Source organism: Nicotiana tabacum, chromosome 12 (assembly GCF_000715075.1).
Source record: "Nicotiana tabacum cultivar K326 chromosome 12, ASM71507v2, whole genome shotgun sequence".
In the NCBI taxonomy this organism is placed as follows: domain Eukaryota; kingdom Viridiplantae; phylum Streptophyta; class Magnoliopsida; order Solanales; family Solanaceae; genus Nicotiana; species Nicotiana tabacum.
Window position 1 is genome coordinate 95,709,979 of NC_134091.1, and position 25,857 is coordinate 95,735,835.

The following is a 25,857-nucleotide window of genomic DNA, read 5'->3' on the forward strand; positions in this document are numbered from 1 at the left end:
AAAGTTAAAAAAAGAAAAGGAAAAAATATAACGACCCGACCGGTCGTTTTGAGTATTATAGTCTCGTTTCCCTATTTATTGCGTATTCTGTGTTTGTTTATCGTTATGTGACTTGTCGGGGTGGTTGGTTTGGTTTTGGGGATGTTTCAGAATGAATTGAGACACTTAGTCCCAAGGTTGGAAGCCTAAGTTGAAAGAGTTGACCGAATATTGACTTAAGTGTAAATGACTCCGAATGGACTTTTGATGGCTCTGATATCTCCGTATGGTAATTTTGGACTTAGGAGTGTGGCCGAATATTGATTTGGAGGTCCGTAGGTAATTTTGGCTTGAATTGGCGAAAATTGAAAAAGTTAAAGTTTTGAAAGTTGAGAAGTTTGACCGAGAATTGACTTTATTATTACCGGGTTTGGATTTTGGTTTCGAAAGTTGGAATAGGTCCGTTGTGTCATTTTTGACTTGTGTGCAAAATTTGAACTTAATCGGAGTTGGTTTGGTATGTTTTGGCATAAGTTTTGGAAGTTAGAAGTTCATAAGTTCATTAGGCTTGAATCGATGTGCGATTCATGATTTTAGTGTTGTTTGATATGATTTGAGGCTTCGAGCGAGTTCATATCGGGTGGATTTCGGATGGTTATCGGATTGAAACTGGACTTAGAAGAGTTGCTGAAGTTGTTGATGCCTGTGCTTCTGGTTTCCTCTTATGCGATCGTGAGGAGAGGGACGTGATCGGGGAGGGTAAGGTCTAGTAGGTGGGAGTTTGTTCTATGCGATCACGAAGTTTTGAGGGAGTTGTGTTACGCGATCGTATGGGAGGAGACGCGCTCGCGAAGAAGGAAGAGAAGGGCTGGGATTTTCACGCATTGTTCATCGCGATCGCGTGAGGCTGTCCGCGATCGTGTAGGTCAGGAAAATTGGTCACCGCATTCGCGACCTGGAGTGTGCGTTCGCGTAGAAGGTTATTGGCTACTGAAGATTTTGTTCTTCGCGATCGCGATGTGTAATCACTAGGCAGACTATTAAAATATCAAAATCGAGGGTTTGAACCCATTTCTCATATTTTGAGCTAGAGACCTCGAATTTGGGCGATTCTTGAAGGGATTTTCAACAAGTTAATTGGGGTAAGCGATTCTAACTCGGAATTGGTTAATATACATGAATCTATCATTATTTTTACTATTTAATTAGTGTTTTGGGTTGGAAAAATTTGTAAAAATTGTTCAAATTTCATAGACTTTAATTTGAGGATTTGAAGGTCGAGTTGAGGTCGGAATTGAGTAACTTTGGTATGGTTGAACCCGTTGTTGAATGTCTGTTCGGATTTTTTTTTAATTTTGTCGGATTCTGAGACGTGAGTCCGGGGTTGACTTTTTGACTTTTGTTAAAGAACCTAACTTTATCATATGGAATTAATTCCTACAGCTTGTGTTGATTGTATTAAGTTGTTTATGGCTAGATTCGAGTCGTTCACAGGCTGATTCGCGAGGCAAGGGCTTGTTGGAGTAGGGATTTGCGCGTTTTTAGTCAAGTAACATTTCTAAACTTGGTTCTAAGGGTATGAATCCCTGAAATACGTGTTATGCGGTTGGTGTTGAGGTGACGCACATGCTAAGTGACGGGCGAGTGGGCGTGCACCGTAGTAAATATGACTCGGTTGATTTTGTGGACCTGTTTAGTCATCTTATCTTGTTATTATTCAAGTATTCTCCATGTGCTAAAGAAATTTAGTTGTGCTTCATGTTAGAAATCATGTTTAGGCTATATTCTAGTACTGTTGGGACCCACAGAGATCATTTTGTTGTTGATCTAATCTGCTTAATTTGTAATTATGTACTCAGTCACATCTATCATTTGCATATCACATATCAATCTCTGTCACCATTTATTATTATATCATATTATCATTGTTTGGGTTGATTGTCATGAGATTTTGAGCCCGAGAGACTGGAGAGATTGATGACTGAGTGAGGCCGAGTGCCTGATTGTGAGTGATATTTATGAGATCGGGCTACACGCTGCAGCAAAATTTATTGATTTATGCCATGATTGGCTTATATTAGCGCTTGGGTAGGATCCGCCCCTCCGGAGTCTGACATACTAGTAGTGAGCGCAGGTACCTACTGAGTGCGAGCGCCAAGTGATTGAGAGTGCTGAGTGATTGGGAGTACTAAGTGAGTGAGCGTGTTGTGAGGTTAAATACTCCGTGAGTATGTATATGACTTTATCATTGTGTTGCATTACCGTTGACATGCATACTTGACATGTAGATATCGGGATGTGGCTTACCTCATATTAGTCATACTTGGCATATTTTATCCGTGTTGAGCTCAAACTGTTAAATACTTGAAAGTATGTCTATATTTCTGAACAGTCTACAAACTGATTATGAGGCTTTCTATGAGTTATTATTATCATTTTTCTGTCATATCTGCGTTGTTATTTGGATTGTACCTTTCTGAGCTCATCACTTCTTTCAGCCCAAGGTTAGTCGTGTTAATTATTGATTACATTGAGTCGGTTGTACTCATACTATACTCTGCACTTCGTGTGCAGATCCAGGTACTTATGGGCACGACAATTGCTAGATTTGGAGCATCATCTATTTGCAGACTATTGAGGCAGCTTCCTTGACGTCCGCATACCTCGACTCTCCTTTTTTTCAGTTTATAAGCATTGTGCTATCTTTCTAGATAGTTGTTTTAGCAGTTAAACTGTATTGTCATTTAGATGCTTATGTAATTAGTGACACCCGAATTTTTGGGGATTTTGTATTGAGTCGCGGTGTTTTGTTATTGGTTATTTATGAGAATTTGTTACTGTTAAACCTGTTTCATCTTGTATTAAATTTAAAAATGCGTAGTTATTTGTGGTTGTAGGCTTGCCTAGTACTGTGATGGGAATCATCACGACATGTTGAGTTTTGGGTCATGACAAAAAAGAACCTCATTGCCCACCAGTACTAGCCTCTCCTCTCTTTCTTCTTTTTACCAATAACCCCTCTCCATTTATCTCCCGTCAGTCTACCCCCTTTTTATCCAGTTCTTCTCTTTATCTTTCAAATCTTTCTCATCTTGTTTTCTTATTTTTTATCAAATATAGTGAGTGGTTTGAGTAAAGAAATGTTGTGAATTTTGAACTTAAGCGAGGAGGGAGAGATAGAGAGAGAGAGAGAGAGAGAGAGAGAGGGAGAGAGAGAGAGAGAAAGAGAGAGAGAGAGCAACTGGGAGCTTTCCGGCCAGATTCGATCTGAAGGCGTATGGTTTTACATATCTCTTATGATTTGGGACTTCTTAGAAAAGATATGTGGTTACGTGGTTGGTCGTCGACGATCTGGAGGTGGCAGTCATTGGGGTTTTCTGATGGTAAAAAATTATATCCATAATTAAATTTAATAGAAATAAGAAGAGAAGTAGAAAAGGGAGTGTCGCGCCCCATTTTCTCGCGAAAGTGAGTTTCGACGTCGTGACAACTCTTTTTTAGAGTGGGAGATAGAGTGTTAAAAGAAGAGTCACCACCTAACAATTTTTAAGGTGCGTTAGGGCACCTATTGTGCAGATAACTCTGTTTGACTAGTCAACGGCACCAAAGATCGGGTAAGGGCTCAAATTACCTCAAAGAGAAGATGTTAGGCACTCTTCGAGGTCCACAACTGTGGGTCCCGACCGAACTTAAAATTATGTGGATTAGGCTAAGTGATCAAATAAGCAAAGAGAATATAAAGGTCAAAGAATTTTATTACAAAAATCTTAATATGAATATAGAGATACAACTATTCCAATTCTAGTAGCAAACATAGAAGGGGGGAGGGGGTGTCCTAAGTTTTTTAGACTAAAGGATCACCCCGTGCAACATAAATAATATTTCGCAACTCCCTTGGGGTAGGGAGTTACTCATATTATTCAGCGGGCACATACTATCATCTCCTGCTACCCGATTACTATGTTAAAGTTATTTACCTAAAAGCGCTCTAATTCAATTCTAAGTCGTGCCCTATCCGTGCATTACCCGTCCCACACCTATGGTCCAGGAGATTTTGGACCTCTATTTGGGTAGTTCTAGACTTTACCTAGGCTGATCAAAATGTTAAAACTAAGCGACATACAAAACACATTGGACTTCAAATATGGGCAGCTAAGGGCTCAAGTTAGCCTCTACACTTAAGCAACAAATGCACGCGAAACAAATGTTCAGGTTAGGAAGTTCAGAATTAAGAACCTTACGCCCTATAGATATGATTTCTAGGTGAGTTAGAATTAAAATATACAGGCAGTTTCAGATGCAAGATGCTGTTCATAGACAGGATTATATAGTTGTTACAAGCTGATTATTAAGATCGCAGGTTTCAAGTTATTAAACCTACAGGTGCTATGCCTAGGTGATTTACGCAGTAAAGGACAGTAAAATCTATTGGAGAAAAAGCCCCAGAATTACTTATGATTTATAACAATAGCATGAATAAGCAATAAACAATGTTTGAGCAGTTCAACATTAACAAATTAGTGCGAGTAATTATACCCTATAGGCAAGATCTCTAACGATTAGCATTTGGAGCCAATTTTATTGTCATACCTTAACCCTATAGGCATATTTTCTAGGTGAACAGTGGCAAACGGGATAATCAAAATTCTATAGGCATGATTTCTAGTGAATGTGCTGATATGAATTGAAATCAGTGACATTTATTCCTATGGAAGATTTTCTAGTAGCACGTACCAGTGGGCATAATTGCAACATTTTGAATTCACGTTTGCTAGCAGACAATAGGTGTATGTGTGCTTCTCCTAATGGCATGATTTTTATAGAGCACATAGTGATTGAGTAACATATATAGCAAGTAAATCACTGAGTCCTATAGGTATATTGTCTACCATTTTATACGCAAATATTAAGAATCTACCCATTCCTCATTTTTACTAACAACCCAACTATTTATACAAAGTTATTACAGGCCCAATAATGAATATGATTGCAAATATATACAAATAATGATAGTAGGCCCATAGCAGGCCCAAAAAGAATACCCAACACTGTTTGGGCCTTCAGCAATTTTCATGCAGCATACCCAGTCTTCCGACAAGGAGCCCTATTAATCAACACAACCTAGAATCCATAAAAGAGCCAAAAGCCAAATCATATAACCATATTGCCAAGCATGGAATCACTTAAACCAACCAGCTTAGATATTCAGCAGATAATAGGGAGAAAGGGTTGAGCGGGGTAGTTCAAGTTTCAGAGAGTGACTAAAGACCCAAATCCTAGTGTGTTAGAGTTCACAAGGGTCTCAAATAGACCCCGAGCAGTACTCACACTAGGGAGGTCAGTAGTAAGAGCCTTGGTAGCCTTGGCTTTCAGCCGGCTAAGAATGAGAAGTTCAAGATAGCATAGGTAACAATTGAGGGAGAGTGGACAATGGATAAGGGACATAATTGTACATAGTTTTAGGAAGCAGACATAGCAAATTTTAAAACACAGAACAATTAATCAAAAGGCCAACAAGGCTTAGAAACATGTTCATCGCTTAGCAAAACAACACATAGGCAGAATCATATTGAAAGATTTAAGGGAGAAACAAGTTTACATGATTACAAAAGATTATCATACATAGGTACATGATACCAAACAAGTTGAAACATGGTTGGAAATTATGCTAAGCATACATCCTAATGTTATAAGATAGCCATGTTAACTCTCATTAAGAAACAGCATCAGACATGGTAGGGAAGCACAGATTAGGACAATTACTACTGAAGGGATAATGAATCAAACGAGCCAAAAATATGCTGATGGACATATTAACAAGGGAGCCAACCATGGTTGATAGAAAAGGGTCTTAACACAGATTAGAACACATTACATATGCAAGATTACCATTACAGAGATTCATGTTAGATAGTAAATGTAGGCATTCAGGTATTGACACAATAGACTAATAAACCAAAGAAAGTCCAAATTATTCAGATGAAGCACATTCAAATAACAGAACTGACAGTTTTAGGTAGACTTAAATACTAAAGTGGTTCAAACAAGTGTAAAAGTCACACACAGAAGTAGCTCAGAACACATTGGCTAAACAGACTTAAAAGAATCTAAATTACTCAAATTAGGCATAAGAGACTTAAATTTCAGAGCTAGCAACATTATGCTAAAGAGACTTAAAACTACTGTAAAGCTAGTAGAGTTGCACACAAGAGTAGCCCAAAAATACATTAAGCTATGAATTTCATAAGTGAGAATATATGCAAATCACATATACATAAAAAATAAAATTGCGAAAGGTCAAGTGACTTACCAGTTAAACGGACAATAATAAAGAACAAAATTCCACAAGAACCCCGAATCTTAATGCGTCAAAGTTCCCAAGAGTTTCAAAGGAACCCCGGGCAATGCTCGCACCAAAAAAGGTTAAATAACAGAATCTTAGTGGCCTTGACTTTCAGCCGGCCAAAAACATAATACAGAACAAGAGAATGAGGGAATAGGATAACAAAGCTCCAATTTTTAGTGAAAAATAGCGATTCCAGTCTAAATCAAAGGGAAATGGGGAGGGGTTTATATAGTGACAAAAATTGAATAAGTAAACAAGAAAAACTATAAAATCAAACATAAATAAGGAAGTAATAACATACAAAATCAATAAAAAAAATTGGATTGAAAAAAAAGAAGCTAAACCCTAGTTGACAGAAATTGAAGATTGGCCGAAAATCTTGGCTAATCGGACCCATATAGCCATGGTCGTGATTTATATGGACTAAATACTGTCCAGATTCAAGTGACTGAAGTTGAATGGCCGAATTCTGAGAGATAGTACTTGCCATCTTTAGGCAAGTACTAAGAGATACCGTAGCTTTGCAAGTAGTACCGAGATAACACATAAAAGGTGAGGAAATCATGGAAAGAATCTATGATTGAGACAGATTTGGAGAAAATTGAGAGGTCGGCTAGGATTTCTGAGGAGAGGAGAAGAGATAATTCAAAGGAGGCGTCTCAGGGATAATGGAGTTAGGGTTTCAGGTCTAGGGTAATTAAAAGGAGGGGTTGATTGTGGGCCGTTGATCTTAATAAAAAAAGGCTGGGGAGGGTTATTGAACTAGTTTAGGGATAAAAGGTCGTTTGGATTGGGCTTGGGGGGTTGGGCCAGATATTTGGGTGTTTGGGCCATTGAATTGGTCTTGAATTGGCCTTACACTGGGCTATAAATTAAATACACGAAATATTATTTTAAAAAATAATTTATAAAAATAATTAATAGATAATAAAATACTATTTATGCAATAAAATGATTAAAAATAATAACTTAACATTATGGAAATATAAAAATGTGATTTTAGCCCAAATAATGTAAAAAAATATAATTATGCATAGCGCATAGGCTATTATTGCAAAATTATGTAAATAGCTTAAAAATACAAAATATAATTATGTAAAACAAAGTAAAATATCATGAAGCATATATATGGGTGCAAAATAATAAATTGGATGATTGAGTCATCACAAAATAATTTAAAGGGTAATTAATAAATATTTGAACAATTTAAATACAAAAAAAATTGATTTTAAAGCTTTAAAATTATAAACAATTATAGAAAATGATTGCATAAATCTTCTACATTAAATAATGATGCAAAAATAATATTTTTAAAAGTATATACACTTATTTGAAAAATATGAGGGCAAAATTGGATATCAACAGGGAGGAAGGAAGTCGACTAATTTCTTGGATTTGGGGTTTGGCTAGAGGCTTTTGCGACAGTATCTTCTTTTACTGGTTTTGGGGGGAGGGGATGAGGTGTTTGAGTGGAGAAGAATCTAAAAAATAAAATGAAATTTTGATAAATTAATTTTAAAAGAGGGATCCACAATAATGCATGTCAAGCAATAAATAGTTTAGCATATGACGTGTTTGATATGTCAGCGCAATTGATATACACGTTCAGTTGGATATGTTTATTAGTATTCATTCCGTTAAGTTAATGTGTTCAAATAGAAAAATTATAAGTTTGTTTATTGGGTTAGTAATTGGGTGCAAGTTTAAGTGGCTATGAGCTCATTTTTTCGAGATATAAAAAAGATGGTAGGGTCAGGAATGTAGTTCTGAACATCTTCTTTATTCCTTACTTATTTGTGGTCCCTCTCTACTTCCTTTTTCCATGTTTAGACAATCACATCTAACGTCCAAAGGTAAGTAGTGTTTCTTTCTCTCCTTTATTCTTTTTTATTTTTTCTCTATTATGATATTTTTTTAACATATGTGATTCCTTTTAACAGCTTTACACGTTTTTTGCACGCATACTTTTATAAGTCAAACAACGAAAAAAAATACTTTTATAGGTCAAACTTATACTTCATTTCATGTTTGTAACTTTTGTTCGTAGATTAGGTTTCTTAAAAATTTTCAAGCTTTTGCATTTTGTTGTTATTTTGTTAAACGCCGTGGTAATCAATGGTGAAACTAAATTTTTTACAAAGGGTATTATAAAAAATAATTTTTGACTTATATACATAATATAATTCTTTATATGCTCAATATAACGGTATTCAACTGAATACCTTTCATTGTATGTGACTACGTCACTTATGGTAACCTTCCTTAAGCTTTGACTAGCATTTAATACGTGATTTTTGGATCTATCTTATTTTCCAAATAAAAGAACTAAGGAAAGATGACAATTTGCATGTTATTTTCTACTCAGAGATTTTGAATCCGTTTTTAAAATTTATTCAAAGTAAGGAAAACACAAGTCTAAGGAGATCTTTTCTATCGTTTTTCAGTTTATTTCCCGTTCTTATCCACTATTTATCTTTTGTTTGACTCAAACTCCTATGTATTAGTAAACGTGAAAATACTCACTGATTAAGCAGCTCCTTTTATATTCTCTGCTCTTTTCACTTTCTCCATAGAAGGATAATTTTTTGTTAAAATTAAATCCATGCACCCAAATATTCATTTTTTCGCGGTGGTAAGAATTTAACATATAACATAAATCAGTTTATTAAAACTCAAAAAAGAAAAGTACAAGTAAGGGGACGAGACTTTTTTTAGTTTTGGACAAATGAACTTTTGTAGTTTTGTTGATGCTGGGGAAAAGACAGGAAGAAACAGCTAGGCGGGCTCAGCTAAGGAATGGCGTGTGTATTAATTTAGCAATTTGACTAGTGCCGTGTACGACTTGACGGCGGCCGAAGTAGTTTAAGTGTTAACGCATATGATGATTGGCTTCAAAACACAGTTTTATTGAGAGGTCTACGTGCCATTAAAGGTGGGAGTTGGACAATAGGTTTGGATGATGAAAACTTCAACTTTGGATTTTTTGTTGGAATTTAAGAAATTTGAAGTATTTAACAGTCAAGATTACTTTAGGAAATCTACCGGTTTTTCCTTTGCGAAGCAGATTTGCATAGTGCCCTAGATTATTTGAAATCACATTGATATATCCCTCAAGATCTTATGTATCATAATTTCTTGTGTTCACAATTATGATTCATAAGTCATAACCGGTACCAGCAAATACAAATTGAATGTGATTCTGTCAATAATCATTCTCTTCTAGTGAGTCTGTCAACTTGAAATTTAATTCACTTTTTTAGTCATGCTCCGGTAAATCAAATCTGTCATGGTCATTTGGTAGCATGCTAAGGTAGCGAACATCTAACCAAGCTTCGAGCCATTGATAGGAGTCATAATGGTACTCAATTTAGTGTCTCACAAAATAATAAGCCGAGAGAAAACTTATGTTAAACCTTTTGGTCAATATTTGTACACATGGTATGAAAACATATGCTATAATATTTTCTCTTTTCCCATAGACTGTATGCCTTTATCTCATAGGATAATGTGGTTCGGATGATATTTAGATACCATATGCATTTGGACCGAGTTCCTTGATCTACTTAATAAATGTAAACTCATGCATGGCCTCTAAAGGTAGATTAGATTCAACTTATTTCCACCAAAAATATTAAAATGACCTTTGTTATTCCGTGTGCGACGGTAAAGATGTTTAAGCCACTTGCTCTCAAATATTTGTATGAAAATTTGCTTGATATCTCGTCTAAATTGATGAAGGCAGTCACCTGTGTGAGAATGCCGACCTCTATCTACCCGATATACCTTTTAATAATATTAAAAGAATACATCCAAACTATTCTACAATATGAATGAACAACAATGATTATAAATAAGAATGTACACAAACATTCAAATAATAAGTGTATGAAAATTAAACTTATTTTAATTTTTAAAAAATAATAAAAACGAATATTGAAAAAAATAAATAACAAAACCAATGACTCTATATTAAAGCCCACGTAGTCCTTAAGACCCTGCATGAACAATAATATGCATCTCTAGGAACCCGCTGAGTCAATAGATCTGCAACCATTTTATGCAGACACACTTTATGCTCACTTCTTTGTGTGCAACATGTCTTTTACAAAATTTAAATCTAATGTCAAACGTGTTTGGCTTTACAATGATATTTAGGGTGCTTAGTGCTCAAGTAGCAGCTTGACAGTCATAAAGACTGTCACTAGATCAGCAGTGGCAGACCCACGTGGTGGCTAGCGGGTTCAACTGAACCCGATTCGCCAAAAAATAATATTGTGTATATGTATAAATTAGAATTAAAGCTGCATAAATTTTGTATAAATATTTTATTTGAACTTATTTGACGGCTATTATTTTACGACTAAAGTTATGTACTTATAAAATTAAACCCGTTTGTACAAAATTCTAGGTCATTGTAGATCAGTACTGCCCATTTTAACCAAACAACTACTTGCGCTACTGAGGAGAGAGCCACAAACTCAAATCTCTTTATGGATAAAGCTATACATGATTGTTTTTTATTTGTTCTATCATATGGCGCTATAATAGAGAAGCTAATAAGAACGCTGAAGCTAAATAATAAGAACACAAATAAAAAAGTAGAAAGATAGAAATGTAGCAAATAATTAACTAGAAAAATTGAAAAACACTTAAAAACACAAAACAATAGGGCTGAATCCCACCAACTTGTTCTCCCTCTCACGACGACCACTACCTGGATGACCTCCACCTCTAGTTGGCTGATCCCCACCTCTAATTGGCTGGGCGAGTGGTGTGACAACCGGTACCTGGACAATAGAATGAGTACCCTTTTGTGGCATACCATATTGCGGCATGGGACAAAACCTCGCGACGTGCCTCAAATCCCCACACACATAGCAAACCCTCGACTGATGTGGATGCTAAACCTGAAGCTGTCCTTGACGACCTGAATGACCACCATAGTAACTCTATATCAGAGGTGCACTGAATGATGACTGTCCTTGTTGGGAACCAAAAGTACATTGGTTGCCTAAGGCACTATAAGAAACCTGGAGGGCTGACTGAACTAGTCTAATAGCACGACCTATACCAAAATGCCCCGTACCTCTAGACGAAGCACCACTGAAATCACCAAAATGATTAGACCTATTGTCACTCATCTACTCTCCCCCCCGGCCACGAATGCGTTCAATCCTCCTAGCATTCTCCACTACCTGAGTAAATGAAGTCCAGTCTCGACCTCTCTAGCCATCTGAAGCCTAATACCATAAGCAAGCCTCTCTATGAACCTCTGCACCTTCTCCTTCTTAGTAGGGATTAGGATAGCTACATGGCGAGATAAATCAACAAACCTCGTCTGATACTGGGTGACTGTCATACCATCCTACTGAAGGCGCTCGAACTGGCTACGTAGATCATCTCTTTGAGTGAGCAGGATGAACTTCTCCAAGAAAAGCTATGAAAACTGAGCCCAAGTAAGAGAAGGTGACCCTGCTGGTATGCCCATCTCATAAGTCTGCCACCACCTCTTTGCTGAATATGGAAGATAGTGAAATCAGCTTCATTGGACTTAACGAGTCCCAAATTGCAGCAAGGTCTCATAACACTAGTCTAAGAACTCCTAAGCATCCTCTAAAGGCAACCCACAAAAATAAGGAGGGCGCAACTTCTGAAACTTATCCATCATCTTCAGCTCATCAGACATAGCGGGCCTAACCTTATCGCACTGCACATAACTCGAGATCGTACAACACGTCAAGACAGAAATCAAGCACTCAATAGTCCTTTTCACATCCCAAGCAACCCTTCTCGTCACATCAAAGCCATCCAAACACATCCTGCAGTCACATCATACTCATCATATAGCCATCTAACCACTCACTGATACATCAATCCCACTCGTCGAGACACTACCAGATTTATGAGTCCAAAAACACATACTCACCCAACCAAAACCATAGAGCCTAAGCTGCGGTCCGAACCACGGCCTCAAGTCCCCAAACCGGCCCATCACCAAAATGCAGAAAACACATCTTATAATCATCAACATCATCTTAGCTCTAAGATTTGCACGCAAGGTGAAGAAGTGTAGTATGAGTACAATCAGCCCCATGTATTCAATAAGTATTGTAACTAACCTCAGCAAGGTAATAAAAGCAAGAATTATAAATAATACTCTCCAATTACCTGTGCAAGTTCATAATTTCCAACAAGTATAAAATAGAAATATGATCAATTCATGATATCACCTTGGTGCTCTCAACTTTTTTAACGTACTCTGCTTAATCAACAATTTATCATATAAGGAAAATATGCATATAGATAATCCAAACAGCCTAGGAAATTGCAAGTAAAGTTGAAAAGCAATAACCACATATCAATCCGTTGCGGCGCGCAACCTGATCCAAAAATAGAAATCACATCTCGGCTCTCAGGCCCACATCAGGATCACAGTACCCAAACCAAACTAGTAACCAGCTCTCCCAGAGCTCACATCAACCAGAAACCCATCGGTTTCTCACAATCCGCGTGTACACCATCAAGAATGCACATGAGAGGGTGACCCTAGGGGGATAGATCTATATTAACATGCATGCATGACCAATTCAACGTGTTATCAGCCCGGCATGGTCACATGTATAATAATACAATCCGCCCTGCGTGTTCACATGCATAATAACACAATCTGCCCAGCGTGGTCACATGTATAATAATATAATCCTCCTGGCATGGTCACATGCATAATAACACAATCCGCTCGACGTGGTCACAGGCATCTATTCCAAATCATATCACACAGAAACACGTATACAAGAATACATGTATATGATGAGTGAATATCCGATTTTATGCTCCTGGACTGGTATAAATGACATTCTAAAGGGTATGCATGTGCAAAGTGTTCTATCATAGCTCAATTCGGCAATTTCATCATGGAAATAGCAATTATCAAGTTCATTTAGGGAATTAGCCTCTATGTAATCTCAAATATGGATCAAATAGTTCACAACAAGGTTTCAAATATGAGAAACATCACTGCTTTAAGCTTAACAATCAATTCAAGGCATATCATAGCTTAAGTAATACCCCGCGTATAAATAAATACCCCGATGCTCGCACATGGGCTCAATCCCCACACATATGCGTACCCATAGCACATAGCTATCACAAATAAGTCAGGAAACTAGTGCCTCAACCAAGTTTAGGTAAGATACTTACCTCAAGCAGGCCAAATTAAATACCTAGCAAGCCAAATAATACTCTAGAAATGCCATCCCGCGCGAATCGACCTCCGAACGACTCGAAACTAGCCAAAAGCAACTCAAAAACATCAAATAATGCCATAGTAAACAAACCCAAACGAAAAAGGTCGAATCTTTAATTAAATACTCAAAGTCAACCAAAAAGGTCAACCTAGGTCCGTACCTCGGAACCCCACAAAACTCACAAATTGCGACAACCCATTCGAATACGAGTCCAACCATACTAATTTCACTCAAATACAACTCTAAATCTATGTTCAAAACTCAATAATTCACTTTAGAAATGTTTAGACAAAAATCCCCAATTTCTCTTTTGAGATCATCAATCAAATGCCAAAATCGAAGATGGAATCATGTAATATAATTAAAAGGCAGAATGGTCTAAATGGCACCTATACTTATGCCACTTTTTCAAGCCGTTCCCCAAACTTAACAATTTTCCAATTGAACACTTACACTCCTTCAAATCGTAAATAATAAACACTTATGAAAAGAGGCTGCCAGTGCGTGTAATACAATCTTCTACACATAGGACGCCATGTCAAGAAAATTTACCCATGTAGGCTCCAAGTCATTTATTATCGCCACATAGGAAAATAAAACGGAAAATGATTATTAACCCCCAAACCCAAATTTTTCGCTCATTTTACACTTATCCGCTTAGTTTAGGGCTTAGAAAGTATCGAACCACTTCTATCTCTCCTCTCTTCTCCGTCATCGTTGCTAGGATTTTTATCATCGCATTTGTTATCAAAGTTTTTTGGGTAAGTTTCTTTATCTGTTCTTCATCTTTTGTGTTTATTGATCTTCATTTCCCTCAATATATGGGGCTTTTGCTCTGTTTAGGGTTTTTAGGGGAAGGCTGGGTTAGGTCGTAATTACTATTTAATTTTCCTCAATAGATGGGGCTTTTGCTCTGTTTCGTTTCATTTTGAAGTGAAACCCCTTTTTAATGTAGTGTCATGCATGTAATGGCATTTTTGGTTATTCCGTTAAGTTTTTGGATTTTTTTTGTCAAATCAGAATTTCATCTTAGATTTATGCATTTTTTGTGAAGTTTTTTGGGTCTCATTCTTGTTAGTGGTCCACCAATGTATTTCTGAATATTATAGGGTATTGTGGGGACGAAAAAGGAATCTTGGAAGCATTTTTACTTAAAAAATCTATTTTTTGTTGGTTTGTTAATGAAGTTGTGTAAAGGTGCAACTTTTGATAACAAATAGTCATTGATAATACTGTTGTTTTGTTACTTTGCAGGTATGAGAATAAAATGATTTCAAGCCTAGTTAACCTACAAATCCGCCACAATGATAATTTTGTATCGGACCCTGAGCTAAGGTACGCAAATGGACTAACTTATCCACAATTAGCTACAGTTGATGTTGATGAGCTACATATTATGTTGTTTCACAAGTTTTCTAGGGACTTAGGATTTTTAGAAGTTGACTTGTTTGGATGCAAAGTTAACAAAATGGGTGGCTATTACATTTTAGAAACATATGCTGATGTGTTAAAGTTTCTTAATACATTGAAAGGTGGTGTCTTTGTTGATATTTGTATTGTCCATATAATTAGTAATCCTATTCTTGTTGAGGATATAACTGAACTGGACCCCACTCCACAAACACATGGGCATGATAGTGGGTTAAATGCTAGGGCTGATGTGTCACCTTCCAACAATGATATAAATAAGACTGAAAATGACAAAGATAAGGGTAAGGGGGCAGATATAAATGGAGAGATAGAAGAATCAGATGAAGGTGAAGGTAATAACTTCTTATCTTATCACCTTCAAACAACAAAATCTGATTTTGATGAGGACTTTGGTGATTCTGAAGAGTCTGACTCAATGTTTGATATAGATGAGAACATTGAACAATATAATGATCTGGAAGATGATTTAGCTGAAATTAGACAGTCTAAAATCAACGAAAAGAAGAATGCCCTAGTAAATATAGATGAGATACCATCTAGTCCACTTGCTATAGATTTTGGCTTTGAAGATATGCATAAGAACAAAAGGGGAAAATATGAAGGGAAACTAGGAGGGGATGACCAGTATTTTGACAGCTCAGATCCAGGTAGTGAGTGTAGTGATGATGAAAGAGAACTTGTTGGCCCTGATGAAGTAAGGAATGCACCAGGTAGGAACAAGTAAGAAGGTCTACTTTGACACAAGTTGCAAAAAAATATTCTTTGAACTGTATATGATATTTGAGAATGCTGTACAGTTTAGGGAGGCATTGCAGACCTATTCTATTAAAAAAGGTGCTGCTCATTTGGTTTTGAAAAGGCATATGCAAGTTTTCTGTACAAACAATGTTGCTGGAAGTCTTCAGCACCAATGACAAGATATCCGAAATGATTTGCTATAAAACATGTGGATTTATACGTCCTTTGGATTGCAACTAATGGTGCCTGGTGAGAGCTTTGTAGGTTCTACAACAACATATTTGCAAGTGGAGTATGGATTCACTAGAATCAACAACATTTGGACGCTTCAAATTAATACCTTGTATTTTCTTCCATTTCACTACTCCTACATTGTATTTGGTAGGAGTAGCCAAATAGGTTTCTTATTATTATTATTTTGTTTGAACTTTATGTAATTTGGACCCAATTTGGGAATTATTATAAATATAATAGCTACTAGGTATACAACCTAGTAGTATATTTGATTAAAAAAAAACCTAATGAGAGGGAAAGGGTTAGGGCAAAGTGCACAAAGAATGGTTGTCCATGGCATATTCTTGGCAGCATAGAAGGTAGCACCAGGAAATTTAGGATGATTACATACTACCCTGTCCACAAATGCTACAAGAAGACAAGGAACAAGATTTGTAACCCACCATGGATTGCAAAAAACTTCAAAGACATAATAATCCGTAAACCTCAAATTAAGCTTCATCAAATTCAAGCCTTAATTAGGAAAGGATATGGTATGTATGTGAGTAAAACTTCTGTAGAAGGGCAATAATGATAGTTATGAAGGAGAATATAGGTGATTACAAGAAAGAATTAGCTAGGCTTCATGATTATGATGAAATGCTAAAGTCTACTAATCCTGGCACTACTGAAGTGATAAGGAAATCTAAGAATGCAGAACCTGGCAAAGAGGTGTTTATGGGCATTTATATCTGTCTTGAAGCATAAAAACCTGGATGGTTAGAAGGGTGCAGAAACACAATTGGCTTTGATGGTGCATTCATAAAGGGAATATGTAAAGGTGAACTGCTTTCCTGCATTTCCAAGGATGGAAATAATCAAATGTACCATGTGGCTTGGGTAATAGTTAAAAAGGAATCCAAGGATACATGGACTTGGTTTATCAGATGTCTCAAGAATGATATGAACTTGACAGAAACTGAAGGAGAAGGGCTGACAGTCATATCTGATATGCAGAAGGTATGGTTTCTAACATTTTGTTTTTAAAGTGTAATTATTTTTATTTATGTTTAAGTTATAACAATATAATGTTTTTGATTATAGGGTCTTCATCTAGCGACAACTCAGTTATTGCCAAATGTTGAGATGAGGTGATGTGCTAAACATATTTGGGCCAATTGGAAGCAAACTTGGCCTGGTGAGGAAAGAAGAAAACAATTCTGGCAGTGTGCAAGAGCTACATTTCAAATTTAATTTAGCAAGAAGTTGGATGAAATGGACTTGCTAGGGGGAGATATTGTTCAAGAATTATTGAAATACAACAAGGAGACATGGTGTAGGGCATACTTCAAAGAATATAGTAAGTGTGATGTAGTGGAGAACATCATGTGTGAGATATTCAATAGTTGGATATTGGCACTTAGGCACAAATCTATCATTACTATGTTAGAGGAAATTAGAATCAAATGTATGGAGAGGATAAATAGCATGAGAGAGTTTTCTGAAAAATGGGTAGGTGATATATCACCCATGGCTATGGAAATACTTGGAGAGAATGCTCAAAGGGCTGCAAAATGTGAAGTCAAATTTAATGATGAAACAAGGTATGAGATCCAGGATGGGCCATATAAACATGTTATTGACTTTAGGAGATGTTCCTGTACTTGTAGATCATGGCAACTCAAAGGAATTCCATGTGCACATGAAATTAAAGCAATGCATTATAAGAACTATGAGGTTGAGCCATATATTGACCATTGGTATAGGAAGGACACCTACCCTAATACATACAACAAATTCATTCAACTTTTAACTAGTATGAATTTGTGGCTAAAAAGCACATTGCCAGCTATTGAGCCACCTGTTATAACTGCAATGCCAGGAAGGCCAAAGGAAAAAAGGAGAAAAGTTGCTGATGAACCAAAGAAGAAGTTCGGGAAAGGTACAAGGATAGAGAGACAAATAAGATGTTCTTTGTGCAAGTCTCTTGGACATAACAAGAAAGGATGTCCATCAACAGTAAATATTAATGTTCTTTGTGCTCATTATCAGATGAATTCAATTACTAATGTCTGTTTTGTTATGTGTATGCAGAGAAGCCAAGGGGGAAGGGCTGGAACTAGTTCAGTTGGAGGTGAAACTGTTGAAAATGCTTCATCAACAGTAGCAGGTGGAAGGGCCGGAACTAGTAGAGGTGCACTAGTAGCAGAAGCTAAAATGCATCAGCAGCAGCAACTGCAGCTTCAACCATGGAAAGTGGCACCGTCACTTAACCAATCAATGATCCAAGCACACAACAATCAACTAATATTGCTGGAGATAAAACAAAAAGTAAGACCAATGAGCCTAGAAGAAGTGGTGCAAATGCAAGGTCTAAGAGACCAAAGGCAGCTAGATATGGTCTGCTATTTGATTCAAGTGGCACTGTGACACAGAGGGTAAATATTTTCACTTAATTACACAGTCAACATATATGGTTTGCTACATAATCCCTCACTCACAACCTTTTATCTTTGTGCAGTCTGGAACTACTGACAGAGTAGTGCACAATCCTTCTACACTCATAGGTTCTGCCCCTACCAACATTGAACTTAGGTTCAAACCCCCTGGACTAAAGTGGAAGGGTCGAGCTGTAGTTACACAAAGGCAGCTGCAAGAATAGAGTTACAGAAGGGCAAAATCTGCTACAACCACTCAAGCCATACCAAAGCCACAATCCACACCAAGGTACCAAGCCACAACTGACATTAATTGAAGTGATCAACTGATATTTTGAACCCTTAATGATGGATTTTTTTTTAACATCCTATGGTAGACAATATTTTGTAAAGCTACTTCTTTATGGTTGTTTTTGTTAACTGCCTATCGTAGACAATATTTTGTAAAGCAACTTCCTTATTTTGGATGTTTTATTAACTGCCTATAACATGCCATGATATTAGTAGTGGAAGTATTGTTGATGTAATAGTAAATTGCAATTTTCGACTTGAATGTTCCCTTTGTCAATATATTCCATGAACAAAATTTTACATTAACACAAAATATGTAGCCTAAACCCAGGAAAAAAGAAAGTACGCTATTAATCCTAAACACATAACATAAGAGCTAACATTAGAACAACTAAAACCACAATTATAATAGCAGAAACTCTGAACTTCGACCTTCCTAGTCTTCTCTAACAATGGCATTGATCAATCTTCTTAGTAAGACCCGCAAGAAGAGTCTTGTAGTGTTCTTCCTCAATTGCAGGATCAACCCATCGAAAAAGCCACAACCTTCACCAATCTCATATCTTCGGCAACCTAGGAACCTTCTTCCAGGATTGGTGGGTGTTCGTGACATTTTAAGATCTGCAGCAACTCCACAATAACATAAAGATTCCTTTTTATTGCTGAAGGATAAGATGCGGCAGTAGCTTATTTCTTGCCGGAGAAGAAGAAAAAAACTGACCTTCTAAAGAAAAGGAGATGGCAGAAATTGATGGGCAATGAAGAATCCCAGCAAAGAAATTCTATTTTTCACTGTTGAAGCTAACACGAGAAAGAAGAAGGCATCAGATTTTGATAGAAATCAGCTTCTATAGTGTTCAACAATGGAGAATAAGGTATAAAGAAGAATATGGCTGTTAAAAAGGGCACATTATTATCGTTAGGGATTTTTCAACTGCCCTCACACCCCTTACAGGTGTGTGAATCATGCACTAAAACCAAATATGACATATAGGATCAGCCTCCTGTCATAAGCGTTTATTATACACGGTTTTGAAGGAGTGTAAGTGTTCAATTGAAAAATCGTTAAGTTTGGGGACCGGCATGACAAAGTAGCACAAGTATAAGTGTCATTTAGGCTATTCTGACTAATTAAAAACGGGTCAAAAGTACTTAACCTAATCCATGTGGTGAAAATCCTCTCAAAATTCGCCCAAATGCGAGCTCTGTAACTAAAAATATGATAAAACGAACAAACACTTCGAATAAATAGAAATCTGCCAGCCTTTTCGCATGTGCAAACAAATGGCCGCCTCTCGCACCTGTAGACAACTTCCCTCTTCTGTGACATCGCAGGTGCGATGTACCTTCCGTGTCTGCGAAGCACTCACCCAGGCTACCTTCTCTCTCCTGCGTAACAACGCCCACATCTGCACTCCCGCAGCTGCGTTAGATCCTCCGCATATACGACATCATGCCCCAACTTGGCCTTTCACTTCTGCGCCTCCTCACCCGCATTTGCGGCTCCGCACTTTTGCCCAACAATTTCGTAGGTGCAATGACACCATACCCCTACCAAACCAGCCATCACCAATATGACTCAAAATGGTCTGAAACCCGTCAAAAACTCATCTAAGCCCCTCGTGACCCCGTCCGAACATACCAACAAGTACTAAAACATAACACGAACCTACTCGAGGTCTCAAATTACCCATAACAACATCTAAACCATGAATCTCACCTCAAATCAAACTTAATAAACTTTTGAACTTTTAACTTCCCAAAACTCGTACCAAATCATGTCAAATCAGCACAGAATAACCTCAAAATTTGAACACAAGTTCAAAATGACATAACGAACCTATTCCAACTAAAGAAACAACAATCTGAACCTGATATTATCAAAGTCAACTCCCGATCAAATCTATGAACTTTCCAAGCCTTCAAATTGCCAACTTTTGCCAATTATAGCCAAAACCTTCTAAAAATATCCTAATGCAAACCCGAGAATACGCCCAAGTCCAAATTTACCATATGGACCTACCAGAATCATCAAAACTTTGATTCGAGGTCAAATATACAAAGTCAAACTTGGTCAACTCTTCCAACTTAATACTTCATATATAAGAAGCATTCTCCCGAATCACCAAAAACCAAAACAGACGACACATCCAAGTCATAATATACCATATGAAGCTACTCAAGAGCTCAAACCCCTAAATGATGTGTAAATACTCAAAACGACTAGTTGGGTCATTACACCCTTCTAAACCATTCTTTTCATAAGGCCAACCATACAGACCAAGGCGTCCTAAGACACGGGAGGGGGGAGGGGTAGCAACAAACCCCTTCGGAACCTGGACCGGCCCTACTAGATCATCCTGCACTGGGGTATGCTCATTATCTAAAGCTATTTATGGCTCGATTGATACTGCTCTAGCATGAGTGTGAGTAGTTATAAATGTTACTGCACGTGTCCTGGGATTGGCTCTAACTCTGCCTCCGCCCCGACCTTTACCCCTCATAGTAGCTGCAAGCTGGGGCTCTGACTCCTGCTCTGCTGCAGGTCAAACACGTGTCCTCACTATCTGTGAGAGAATAGATAGTAAAGATTCAAACCTTTAGGATAGAACAAAGTTGCACGATAGAGAAAAAAGGGAAAATTCCTATATCCTTATAGCCTCTCGAAGATAAGTATAGACATCTCTATATGATCCTCATGACTCTAACAAGATTTCCCATGACTCGTGAGACCTAGGCAATCAAACGCTCTGATACCAATTTGTCACGATCCAAAATCCCAACCAAGGGGACGTGTGGTGCGAGTTTATTATTATGTTGTGATGCGATGCATATGCTGCGGCATAAGGGTGGTGTTATTGATGCCTATGCAGCTAAATAAGGGGGGTTTATGTGCATGCTTCTAGTAAGGGGAATTACTTCATTGTGAAGCTCACATGGCGAGATGAGGGGCTTATGCGCGTGAAGCTATTTCGGGGAAAAATGAAAGGCTCACGCGGCATTATAAGTAAAATTTATGATTTGTGACTTGTGAATTCTGATTAGGAGGTGTAGTACCTCAGGGTGATTCTTGTTGTAAATTATGTATTGGAACGACTTGATTATTTGAACTGTGATTGTTTTACCTAAATTTATTTCACTTGTACTTAACTGTGTTTTTGACTATTTTGTTGTTTTACCTCATGTTCACTCTTTGTTGCTATTTATTTATTTTGTATTCCATTGTTAGCTTTATACTCATACTCTACACATGTTTTATGCCTAATGAGTGTCTTGACTTAAACCTCCTCACTACTCCGCCGAGGTTAGTCTTGATACTTATTGAGTACCGATTGTGGTGTACTCACACTATGCTTCTGCATTTGTTTGTGCAGATCTAGGTACCTCGGAGCGTGCCAGACGTTAGTTGGCTATGTTGAGTTGCTGAGGAGACTTCAAGGTATACTTGCCATCACGCTCGCAAGCGTTGGAGTCACCTTCCATTGATTTTCTTATTACTGCTTAATTTCATTCCGAAACAGTATTGTATTGAGATTTCTAGTGTATTCTCTATAGATCTTATGACTTGGTAGCACCGATTTTGGGGTTTATATGAATTTTGAATTTCCGTCTTTAGTTATGTTAAAGCACTTTTCAGCTTTCATTATTATTTAAGTTGGTGTTTGGTTCTGTTGATCTTGCTATGTGATAAGCTTACTTAGTCCTAGGTACTAGGTGCCATCACGATCCTAAAGGTGGGATTTTGGAGTCGTGACAAGTTGGTATCAGAGCTCTAGGTTCATAGGTTCTATAAGTCATAAGCAATTTTAGTAGAGTTTTGCAGATCGGTACGGAAACGTCTGTACTTATCTTCGAGAGCCTACAGAACTACTAGAAATTTCCATTTCTTTCTTTCTTAATCATGAGCATTTGTTGATTTTGTGATATGAGCCTTTGTCTCTCTATTATCTCACAGATGGTGAGGACATGCACCACTGAATCAGTTGAGAAGACACCCACGCCCCATGCTAGTGCCGCGAGAAGCCGGATCCGAGGTAGAGGCTGAGGAAGGGCACGTGCTATAGCTAGAGCACCTGCCGGAGCAGCGACTAAGGAGCCACCAGTAGATCTGGTTGGGAGGCAGGCACCCGAGGCGCCTGTTGCTGCCCCTGGACTCCAGGAGACTTTAGCATATTTTCTGAGAATGTTCTGTACTTTGGCTAAGGCGGGATTGATCCCAGTTGCAGTAACTACTTCTCAGGCTAGGGGAAGAGCTCCGAATCCTACCGCCTGTACTCCCGAGCAGCGGGTCCATGTCGATCAGGTTCCGGGTGTTATGCCGGAATAACTCGTTATCTCGGTTCAACCAGAAGTCAGGCCAAAGGAATTAGTGGAGGAGCAGAAGAGACTTGAGAGGTTAAAGAAATATCTTCATCCTACATTTAGTGGTGTAGTGTCTGAGGATGCACTGGGAATTTTAAAGTAGTGTCATCATATTCTATGCACTATGGGCATAGTAGAGGTGAGCGGGGTCGCCCTCACTACTTTCTAGCTGACGGGGTCGGGATATAGGTGGTGAAAGGCTTATGAGGAGAGTTGACCAGTTGATGCAATGCCACTTACTTGGGCTCAGTTTTCTAATATGTTTTAGAGGGAGTTCGGCCCATAGACCCTCAGGGATGCTTTGCGCAAGGAGCTCGAGTAGCTGTGCCAGGGGACTATGACAGTTTCTGAGTATGCTATGAGGTTTAGTGCGTTATCCCGTCATGCACCTGCCCTGGTTTCTACTGTCAAAGAGAGAGAGAGTTCGTAGATTCATTGAGGGACTTATTTATGGCCTCAGATTTGGGATGGCACGAGAGTTGGAGACTGATACTTTATTCTAGCAAGTTGTGAGATCGCTCGGAGGTTGGAGCGTAACCATGACCAGGAGAGAGGGGATAGGGAGGTCAAGAGGCCTCACGATTCTAGAGTATTTAGTGGTTATCGCTATGTAGTTTTAGCTCGTTATGGTAGAGGTTATGCCAGTCGACCAGTTCATTCTGCGCTTCATGCTTCTCGCAGTGCTCCAGCTATTTAGGGGCCTCAGAGTGCCCATTTTGCATAGCCACTTTCTAGTGTACCTTCTACACGGGGTGCCTACATCGGTTATTCTAGCTGACCGGGTCAAACTTAGTTCCAGCAGCCATACACATAGAGAGGTTGTTTCGAGTGTGGTGATACTCGGCATATGGTGAGGGACTATCCCAGATTTAGGTGGGGTGCACCTCCACATGGTACATAGACCATAGTTACCGCTCCAGTTGCTACTCCACCTGCATAGACAACTAGAGGTGGAGGTTAGGCAGGTATAGGTTGTCCTAGAGGGTGAGGCCAAGTCCGTTTCTATGCTTTTCTTGGTAGGACCGAGGCTATTGTATCAGATGCTATCATCACAGGTATTGTTCTGATCTGTCATAGGGATGCATCAGTTTTATTTGATCCGGGTTCCATTTACTCATATGTGTCATCTTATATTTCTTCATATATGGTTATGCCTCGTAATTATTTGAGTACTCCTATTAAGGTGTCTATGCCTAAAAGGGATTCTATTGTGGTAGGATGTGTTTATCGGTTGTGTTTGGTCACTATCTGAGGTTATGAGACCAGGGTTGACCTTCTACTACTCAATATGGTGGACTTTGACGTGATATTGGGTATGGATTGGTTGTCACCCTATCACGCTATTCTGGATTGTCATGCCAAGACTGTGACATTGGCTATGTCGGGTTTGCCGAGATTAGAGTGGATAGGTACATTAGGTCATGTTCCCAATAGGGTAGTGTCAATTTTGAAGGCATATCGGATGGTTGAGAAAGGGTGTTTGGCATATTTAGCCTTTGTGAGGGATGTCAGTGCTAATACTCCTACCGTTATGTCAGTTCTAGTAGTGAGAGATTTTCCAGATGTGTTTCCAGCAGACCTACCGGGCATGCCACTTGATAGGGATATCGATTTAGGTATTGACTTATGCCGGGCAATCAGCCCATTTCCATTTCAATATAAAAAATGGAACGAATGGGGTTGAATGAATTAAAGGAACAACTTCAGGAGTTGCTTGATAAGGGTTTCATCCAATAGAGTGTCTCGTTTTGGGGTGATCCAGTTCTATTTGTGAAGAAGAAAGACGGCTCTTTGAGGATGTTTATTGACTACAAGCAGTTGAACAAGGTGACAATCAAGAACAAGTACACACTACCGAGTATTGATGATTTGTTCGATCAGCTACATAGTGCTAAAGTATTCTCGAAGATTGATTTGAGATTAGGGTATCATCAGTTGAAGATTCGTGCTTCAAATATTCCGAAGATGGCTTTCAGGATTCGCTATGGTTATTATAAGTTTTTGGTGATGTCTTTTGGGCTGATCAATGCCCCACCAACTTTCATGCACTTTATGAACAATGTATTTCAACCATATCTTGTTTCCTTTCATCATCGTGTTCATTGACTAAATATTGGTTTATTCCCATAGCCGGGAGAATCATGAGCAGCACTTGAGGATCGTGCTCCAAACTTTGAGGGAGAAACAACTATATGCTAAATTCTCCAAGTGTGAGTTTTGGCTTGATTCAGTGTCATTCTTAGGCCACGTGGTGTCCAGTGAGGGGATTAAGGTGGATCCGAAGAAGGTGGAGGTAGTTCAGAGTTGGTCCAGACCTTCTACGGCTACTGAGATATGGAGTTTCTTAGGCTTGGGCAGGCATTATCACCATTTTGTGGAGGGTTTTTCATCTACTCGCAGCTCCTTTGACCATATTGACTCAGAAGGGTGCCCCATTTATGTGGTCTGATGAGTGTGATGAGAGATTTCAAAAGCTCAAGACTACATTGACCACAGTTCCAGTTCTGGTTTTACCTTCAGCATCGGGTTCATATACAGTTTATTGTAATGCTTCACGGATTGTGTCACGACCTCAATTCACCCTCTGTAGGATGTCGTGATGGCACCTAGTCTCTAAGACTAGGTAAGCCTAGCAAATTTGCGGAATAACATAATAATAAACTGAACTCCAATCTTAACACATGAAATAAATATAAAACTGCAAGTCAATAATTACAACTCCCAAAAACTGGTAGAGATAAGTCACAAGCTTCTAAGAGAAAATACTAAGTGTCTCTATACATCAAGTCTAAAGAGAATAAGGGAAACAACA